The following is a 10,241-nucleotide window of genomic DNA, read 5'->3' as shown; positions in this document are numbered from 1 at the left end:
TTTTTTTTCTTTGAAGTATTGTCAATTCTTTTCATTTAATAAAAATCGACAGCAAGTAAAAATGCATCAAATCTCAAATATTTTCTAAGACGATAGTTGAAAAATTCCACAATTTTGTTGTTCATTGAAGTATTATCAATTTTTTTCCACTTAAAGAAAGTCGACAACAGGTAAAAATGCATCAAATCTCACATTTTTTCTAAGACGGTAGTTGAAAATTTCCACAATTTCGTTATTCTTTAAAGTACTGTCAAATTTTTTCCATTTAAAGAAAGTTGACAGCAAGTAAAAATGCATTAAATTTCACATATTTTCTAAGACGATAGTTGAAAAATTCCACAATTTTGTTGTTCTTTGAAGTATTATCAATTTTTTTCACTTAAAGAAAGTCGATAGCAGGTAAAAATGCATCAAATGTCACATTTTTTCTAAGACGGTAGTCGAAAAATTCCACAATTTTGTTTTTCTTTGAAGTATTGTCATTTTTTTCCATTTAAAGAAAGTCGACAGCAAGTAAAAATGCATCAAATCTCACATTTTTTCTAAGACAGTAGTTGAAAAATTCCACAATTTTGTTATTCTTTAAAGTATTGTCAATTTCTTTTCACTTAAAGAAAGTTCACAGCAGGTAAAAATGTATTAAATCTCATATTTTTTCTAAGACGGTAGTTGAAAAATTCCACAATTTTGTTTTTCTTCGAAGTATTATTTCTTTCCACTTAAAGAAAGTGGACACAAAGTAAAGATGAAACATCTTATTGAAATTGAAGCTAAACAATATTTATTCAACTTGAATGCAAAATTTATGGTTGAAATGAAAATTACAGATGGTTGTGAACTTGAGGAGCGCAAGGGAAACATAGTATCAATAAAATATAATATAATAATAAAATAAAATAAAATAACAAAATAGAAAAATTATGTAAATAGAAAATATGAAAATTTAAAATCCTCTAAAATTCTCCAATCTTTTCTTTACTTTTATTACCAATGTGTAAATTACCAAGATCCACAGAATGCCACTATTTATAGGCAATTTGGCAAGTAAAGGTGGAATGAAGTAGACACTAAGGAGCTGTTTGGTTGGAGGGAAAAGAGGCTGGGAATGGGAATGGGTTTACAAAACCCATGTTTGGTTTCTGGAATTTGTTTATTTACCTTGGAAAAGACAATTCCTAGGTATTTTTTTACCTACACAAATAAAGGAATTGCATACCCATTGAGAAGTGTGGGTTTTCATTTCTTTTTCCGCTTCCTACCATGATTTTCCTTCCAGTCGTGAAATCGTATAGCATTTTGTTACTCAACGATCGTGTAGCATTTGGTAAGTGATCGTGTAGCATTTGGTAGGCGATCGTATAATATTTTGTTACTTAGCGATCGTGTAGCATTTGGTAAGCGATCGTATAGCATTTGATAGGCGATTGTATAGCATTGGGTAGGCGATCGTATAGCATTTGTTACTCAGCGATCGTGTAGCATTTGGTAAGCGATCATATAGCATTTGGTAGACGATCGTATAGCATTGGGTAGGCGATCATATAGTATTTTGTTACTCAGCGATCGTATAACAGAGCTAAGCGATCGTATAGTCGAGCTCAGCGATCGTGCAGCATTTGGTAAGCGATTGTATAGCATTTGGTAGGCGATTGTATAGCATTGGGTAGGCGATCGTATAGTATTTTGTTACTCAACGATCGTGTAGCAGAGCTAAGCGATTGTGTAGCCAAGCTCAGTGATTGTGTAGCATTTGGTAAGCGATCGTATGGCATTTGGTAGGCGATCGTATAGCATTGAGTAGGCGATCGTATAGCGTTTTGTTACTCAACGATCATGTAGCGGAGCTCCGCGATCGTGTAGATAATTTAAGCGATCGTATTGTTACGAAATCGACAATTAAAGAACACAAAAAAAGAGAATGTAGAGATAGAGAAGATCAACACACAGATATATGTGGTTCACTACGAATTCTGAATACTTGGTTGTTCGAAGCGCCAACAAACAGATTCAAGGCATTTCAACAAATGTTGATAGTGACAATCTCAATTTTTTTTTTTTTTAATTTTCACACATACTATTCCCATACATTGTTTTCCCATTCACAACCAAACATAGTCATCCTTGATTCCCAATAATTTTATTCCCAGACATATAATTCCCAAACATCCTTAATTCCCGGGCATTGAGAAAACCTCAATCCAAACAGCCCCTAAGGTTGAGTATCTATAAGGCACTTGGACTTCATGTAGAATAACACATGGTGGTAATGAAAGAATTACATATGCTCTTTTAGGACCCTAATCATGGGTACTAATGGGCATCTATTTTATTATAATATTTATAATATTTATAATACTCCCCCTTAGATGCCCATTATATATATCAAATATACGTAATTAAAACCTTATTAGGAAAAACTCAATTGAATAAAGCCTAGTGAAGGAAAACAAGTAAATATTTCATATATATTTGTACTCCTAAAAGAAAATAATATATTTACTCCCCATCATGAAAACATCATTTAAAATCTTTGTGTCGTTGCATTCCAATGTTGTGCACCAATGTATAAAAGGTTACGGTTGGTAATGATTTTGTAAATAAGGCTGCCAGGTTATCTTTCAAACAAATTTGTTGTACAATGATATCGCTATTTTTTTCAAGATCATGAGTGTAGAAAAGCTCTGGTGAAATATGTTTTGTTCTGTCTCCTTTAATATATCCTCCTTTGATTTGGGATATGCATGTTGTGTTGTTTTCGTATAATATCGTTTGAAAACTTTTACTAGAAGACAAACCACATGTTCCACAAATGTGTTGAATCATTGATCTTAGCCATACACATTCTTGACTAGCCTCGTGAATTGCAAGGATTTCAGCATGATTTGAAGAAGTGACTGTTATGGTCTATTTCACTGATCGCCATGATACCGCAGTTCCTAAACATGTAAATAGAAACCTGTTTGAGATCTAGCTTTGTGTGGATTAGATAAATATCTAAAGTCTGCATAACCAACTAGATCAAAATTTGATTTATTTGAATAAAAGATAACCCATATCAATCATTCCTCAGAGATAACAGATTATGTGCTTAATTTAGTTCCAATGTCTTTTTGTTTGAGAAGAATTATATCTTGCTAAGAAATTTACTGAAAATACAATATCTGATCTTGTATTATTAGCAGGGTACATAAATTCACCAATTGCACTAAGATATGGTATTTTTAGACCAAGAAGTTCTTCATTATCGTCTCGAGATCAAAATATATCTTTCTTATGTCTAGTGAACAAACTTCCATTGGAATGTTTAATGGATGTGCTTTATCCATATAAAATCTTTTCAAAACTTTTCTTGTGTAAGTTGACTGATGAACAAATATCCCATATGTTAAATGCTCAATTAGCAAACCAAGGTAAAATTTTGTATTTCCAACATCTTTCATCTCAAGTACTTTCTTAAGATATTCTATTGCCTTTGAAAGCTCTTTAGGAGACCTAATTATATTTAAGTCATTGACATATACAATTATAATAGCAAATTCTAACTGTGATTTCTTTATAAAAGCACACAGACATATTGGATTGTTTTGATATCATTCTTTCAATAAATATCTACTCAAACAATTGTACCATATTTGTTCTGATTGTTTCAATTCATATAGGGATTTATATAACTTTATTGAATAAAATTCTCGGGAATTTGATTTTTATGTTTCAAGTAACTTAAATCCTTATGAGATTATCATATAAATATCATTATCAAGAGATCCATATAAATATGTTGTGACTACATCCATAAGATGCATGTCCAAATTTTCATACATAGTCAGACCAATTAAATATTTTAGTGTAATTCCATCCATCAGTAGAGAATACGTCTCCTCATAATCAATACTAGATCTTTGTGAAAAATCATGTGCAACTAGCCTTGCTTTATATCTTATGACCTCATTATTTTCATTTATTTTTCTCACAAATACCTATTTGTATCTCACAGGTTTAACACCTTCTAGTGTTTGGATTGCTAGTCCAAAAACCTGACTTTTTGAAAGTTAGTTTAATTCTGTCTTGATTGCTTCTTTCCACTGAAGCCAATCTTTTATATGTCGACATTCTTCAACAAATTTTGGTTCACGATCCTCACTTTCACATATAATATCAAGAGCAACATTATATGCAAAAATGTTGTTAATAACTACATTAGTTCGATTCCATCTTTTTCCTGCCATGACATAGTTTATTAAAATCTCATTATTATTTTTAGGTATTTCACCTTTCTCACTAGTCATGTCAAATATTTCTTCATGGATATTTACATCCTCAACCAAGACTTTTTTACTATTAATTATTTTTCATTTTCGAGGATTTTTTATTTTTTGAAGCCACTAGTCTACCACGCTTTTGGCGTGTTCCAAACTCATTAGTGATAACTTGTTGTGTTAGGATATAATTTTTTTATGAAACATTTATAGTTGGTATATGTGATTTAGTTACTTTCTTTGCATCTATAAATGCATCTAGTAACTGATTTGCTATATTTTGCAAATGAATTATCTTTTGAACTTCAAGTTCACATTGATCTATACAGGGATCTAAATGAGACAATAACGATACATTCCATGTAATTTACTTTTCTATCTTCTTAATTCCTCCCCTTCATGTTGGAAAATTTGTCTAATGAAAATGACAATCAGCAAATCGTACAATAAATACATCACTCATTAAGGGTTTAAGGTATTTAATAATTGATGGGGAATCATATCTAATCTATATTCCTAACTTCTTTTGAGGACCTATCTTAGTACGTTGGGGTGGAGCAATTGGAACATATACTACACATCAAAAAAATTCTCAGATGGAAAATATTTGGCTCATAGCCATAAGCTAATTGTAATGGCGAGTACTTATATGATAAGATACCGTCTTAATACATACAAGTGATGCTGCATGCAAAATAGCATGTTCCCATACAGATTAAGAAAGTTTCGCTCTCATAAGCAATGGTCTAGCAATTAATTGCAAACGTTTTATGAATGATTCTACTAAACCACTTTGTGTGTGAATATAAGCTACAAAATATTCAACAATTATCCAAATTGACATACAATAATTATAAAAAAAAAAAAAAAAAACTCGGGATATACATTGACTAGCATTATTAAGATGAATAGTCTTAATTGTATAATCAAGAAATTGAGTTCTTAATTTAATTATTTGAGCAAGTTATCTTGCAAATGCAATATTTCGACTTAATAATAAACACAGTGACCATCTACTGGTACGTCTATTAATACCATAAAATATCTAAATGGTGCACTTTTTGGGTTAATAGGTCCACGTATATCACCATGAATTAGTTCTAAAAGTATAGGGGATTCAATTCCCACTTTTCCTTATGATGGTCTAATTATTAATTTGCCTTAAGAGCAAGCATCTCATGATAATTCATTAGATTAAAGAATCTTCTGGCTCTTTAATAGATGTCCATTTGAATTCTCAATAATTATTCTCATCATTAAGACCCTGGATGACCTAATCTATCATGTCAAATTGTAAATATGTTTGGATTCATGAACTTCAGGTTCATTGTTACATATATTTCAATTACTCGTATATGAGTATAATATAATCTAGAAGATAAAACAGGTAACTCTTCCAATAGATGTTTTTCATATGAGACTGTAGATATGATATAAAGATACTCCATATTATTTTTTCTATCAATCTCAATATAGTAGATTTCTTTTTTATTGACTAGAGAACAATGCATTGTCAATTATAAATCTTATTCCTCCAGGCAAAATAATATTTTCTTTTCCAAATCATTCACTCAGGTTTGCAAAACCTGATATCGTATTGACTTTTGCTTCCAATATGGTTAGTTTGGAAAATTATTTTCTACATATAAGTATAATATGTGTAGTGCACCCATTTTTTACTCACCCATAATAAGAAAATGATCCAGGTTTTTTCATTAAAAGAAAATCATTACAATAAGAAAAAAAAGCATTTGGAATATACAAATGTTAACATCTATTAAAAGGAAAAAAACATGGAGATGAATAAGAAAACAACATCAAGTCTAGATATTTTCAAAGTCAAAGGAAACACTTAATGTTCCATCAATTCTGCCGATTTTCTCTTCAGAAGATTCAAAGAAGTCCGCCACATTCAAATTTGTCATATGGGATAGGTCAAATATGTCATTATCCTAGTATGCAAAATTTGCTTCCACATTTTTTTTCTTGTTCCTTCAGGTATGCTTGATAGAGATCAACTAAGTGTTTTGATGTACGACAGGTACGTGACCGATGCCCAGTCATTCTGTATCAGAAGCATTTATTTTCAATAATTTTTGAACTCTTATCTTGTGGAGCTTTTCCTTTGTGATTATCATTTTGTGCGGTTCCTTGAAATTTGAATAATTAGAATGACCACCACGAAAATAATAATTATTTCTTCCTCTGTCACGGTTACGACATCGACCATGATCATGATCTTGACCAGGTTTATTAAAATTCACAGTATTTACTTCAGGAAATGTTGTTGTTCCAGTTGGTCGAGATTCATGATTTTTCATCCACGATTATTAAAATTTACAACATTCACTTCAGGGAATATTGTTGCTCTAATTTGCTGAGATTCATATTTTTTTTTTAATAAATAACTCGTTATTTCATTCAGCCACGAGAAGACATCAGATGATTTCATAATACTTTAAAAAATATTTCTCTCGATATTGCTACTGCAAGAGCATATCCAAAATGTAGAAAAATGTCTTCTCTAACATATTAATTTAAAATTTTGGAGCCTCAAGTGCATCAATTTACAACAAACTTTAGGAAGATTTTTTTTTTTTTTTTTTTTTTCTGATGATCACATTTTCTATGGCATCTAGGTGTATTTTGACATCAATAACAAATAATTATTAGCATTAATATCAAATGCTAAAAAATTCTAATTTTATAATATTTTTCATAGTAACACTATATATTTATATCAGAATTTTAATATAAATCAAATATGTAAAACAACATTTAATTTATTAATTATAATGAAGCGTGAAAAAACTGACATACCTTTATGACCTACCTTTAGCAAGAAAAATGATAGGAGTTCGTGCTGATAACGTGTTGTAAACTTGAGGAGCATAAGGGGAACACAAATACCAAATAAAATAAAATAAAATATAAAAATAGAAAAATTATGTAAATAGAAAATATGGAAATTTAAAATTCTCTAAAATTCTCCAATCTTTTCTTTACTTTTACCACCAATGTGTAAATTACGAAGATCCATCAAATGCTACTATTTATAAGCAATTTGGCAAGTAGAGGTGGAATGAAGTGGATACTAAGGATAAGTATCCATAAAGTACTTGGACTTCAGGTAGAATGACACATGGTGGTGACAGAAGAATTAGATATGCTCTTTCAGGACACTAATCATGGGTACTAATGGGCATGTATTTTATTGCAATATTTATAATATGGACAAATACTTAACAAATGCTTGATCAAATTTCACATTATTCTTTAATACCGGTACATTTTAAAGTTCATTCATCTCTTCGAATATCTAAAATTAGCATCCAAATAAAAATTATAGTTCTAAATTAGCCGTTAAATCACTCCACATTTTTAAAACTAACAACTAAATGAGTTCGAGGGTAATCGAGATATTGACCTGGGTTGAGTTGAGTTTTTAACCCAACCCATTCTTTAGTCTATCAACTTCATATATAGATGTTAAATGACTCAATTCCACCAACTTTATTTGTGTTTACTACTGAAGTTCACACGAACTCTATCCTTTCCTCTTTCTCTCTCCATCTCTCCAATATTTCCAATGACAAAAAACCTCTAGATATCTTTAGGATGGTATGATATTATCCACTTCAAACATAAAACCTTCGTAGCTTTACTTTTGGTTTCACCCTAAACGTTTCATACCATTGAAGATAGTTAGGTTCTCTTATAAACCCATGACCATCTCCTTGTATACCAATGTGGAATTTGGTAGCATTTCCAACATCAAAACTTATATGCATAATAAACTCATGACTTACAATTTGACTTAAGATTCTATAAAAATAAAAAAATAATAATTAAAAAAAACCCTAAACCCCTTGATGACCTACTTTTTTATGTACATTATACTCATACATTCTACTAATATAAAAAAAATATATTGTATTGGTTATATGAAACAAGAGTTTGTCTACCCTAAGTACAATTATTACATGTAAAAATTGTAAAATATATGTGAAGGTTTTAAGTTGACATCTCAATTTCTTGTTAAAAATTTTGTAAGATATGTGTGCAATTGAAGAGCTAAACAAAAAGTTAAGCAAACAAAAGTAACAACTAGAAAATTATACTTTTGTAGATTACAAAATACTACACCAAATATCCTTTACTCAATAACTTAACTCTGCCCCAAACACAACTTCCTAACTCTAGGCTAAACAATTTTGCAACCGAAGCACATAATTCCTGACTCCAAATATTATTAACCCCAAATTTTGGAACTCAACTCAACACTTCAAACAGTCCTTTCAAATGCACAATAATTATGCCAGCTTTCTATTAAGAATTAGCATGAAAGTTAATAGAGAGCCAAGGATGCTATCAAAAACAAAATTTATAAGTATAATTATTGTATTTAAAAATTTAGGGACCCAAATGGACCTAACTGAGTTCTATTTTGTATAGTGCAAATGTTTTTCTTAATAAATTGTATAATGCAAATGTTTTATGTGTTATAAAATCGAGGAGCAAAATGAGACACGACGAAAACACAAATACTAAGAAAATATAATATAATAAATAAATACTATTTAGAACAAAATATAAAGAATTATGGAAAATTATGGTATTTATTTTTGAATTCTCACTAAAATTATATCTCTACAAAGTTCCTATAAAACCACTATTTATAGATAGTTTGGCAACCACTTGGACACTAAACATGCGTAGTCATAAGACACATGGATAATATGCAGTTAGTCATATGGGGCAATAAGAGATAAGGCAGTTGGTCATTTAGGAAATTAAGCATATGTTTGAATTTATGTCCTAGAGCCTCGTAGTTAATTTGTTATTTGATATAATAGTTGATTATTTTAAATATGCAATAATAAGTTATCCATTACCGAAAAAATCCAAGGTTATTTCATGAAAACTTGAACAATATGTAGTGGACATATAGGTGGATCACGTTCAAATACTAACCTAAAGGGTCTATGGTATATGGATAAAGGTTGGGTGCCTTTTCCTTGGTAACAATATGGATATGTTCCACTTTGTAATAGTTACAAACAATGTGATCTAAATCGTTCATGTGGAGATATTCGAGTGGGGGTATTATATGCAATGAGATTATATAAGACCGGACTACGAAATACTTAATCTCTCTTTGTAATACCGTTCACTGAAGAGATTGATATTTCATAGGATAACCATATGTAACTCGATCTCAATACTGAGTGAGTTATGAACTCCTGCCTGTGAGAGCTTATCTTTTGATTTGTATGGTGAGAGTGGCCTGAGTCGCCAACTCAATAAGCCTACCATTTTGAAGACAAGATCGAGTGGAAGTTGGAAACATAACTACAAAAGATGAAATTCACTTCTTTCTGCCTTTAGGGTAAATAGATGAATTGTTCTCTTAAGTGTTAATTCCAGGTCTTGAACAAAGGGTGTCCACCCACTTACTGACCTGAGAGGGACTTCGTTTATGGTAGGACCATAAATAGATTGTTAATTATAGGGATCGGTGGAACTTAAGGAGTAAGAAGTAATTACAGGGGTGAAATGGTAATTTGACTCAGCTGTAATTACGAACGACTCGTAAATGATCGACTTACTCATAATGGTTAAATCCATGGACGCAACATTTTCTACTGTGTGAAGAAGTCAACTATAGGTCTTTAGTGGAGTGATTATTGAGGAAATAATTTGTTTACGTTAATGCATTAATGGTCATGTGATGATCATGCATTGGTCTGATGAATATGCAATATGTGTTTATCATGTATGCAATGATCATGCGTTCCTGTCACAAGTTTTCTTGCTCTCTCGTCAAGTATAACGAGATCGCAAGTTTTTCGGGATGATTTGAGGTCGAACACGGGGACTTGCAACTAAAAGATGATTGTAAAGTAATGTGTTTGAGGCGGAAAATAAAAATAAAAAGAAAGAAAGCTGATTAGCTATGCACTATTCCTACTCCTAGCTAAACAG

This window comes from Benincasa hispida, chromosome 5 (genome assembly GCF_009727055.1).
Source record: "Benincasa hispida cultivar B227 chromosome 5, ASM972705v1, whole genome shotgun sequence".
In the NCBI taxonomy this organism is placed as follows: Eukaryota; Viridiplantae; Streptophyta; class Magnoliopsida; order Cucurbitales; family Cucurbitaceae; genus Benincasa; species Benincasa hispida.
Note: the sequence above shows the minus strand (reverse complement) of the source record.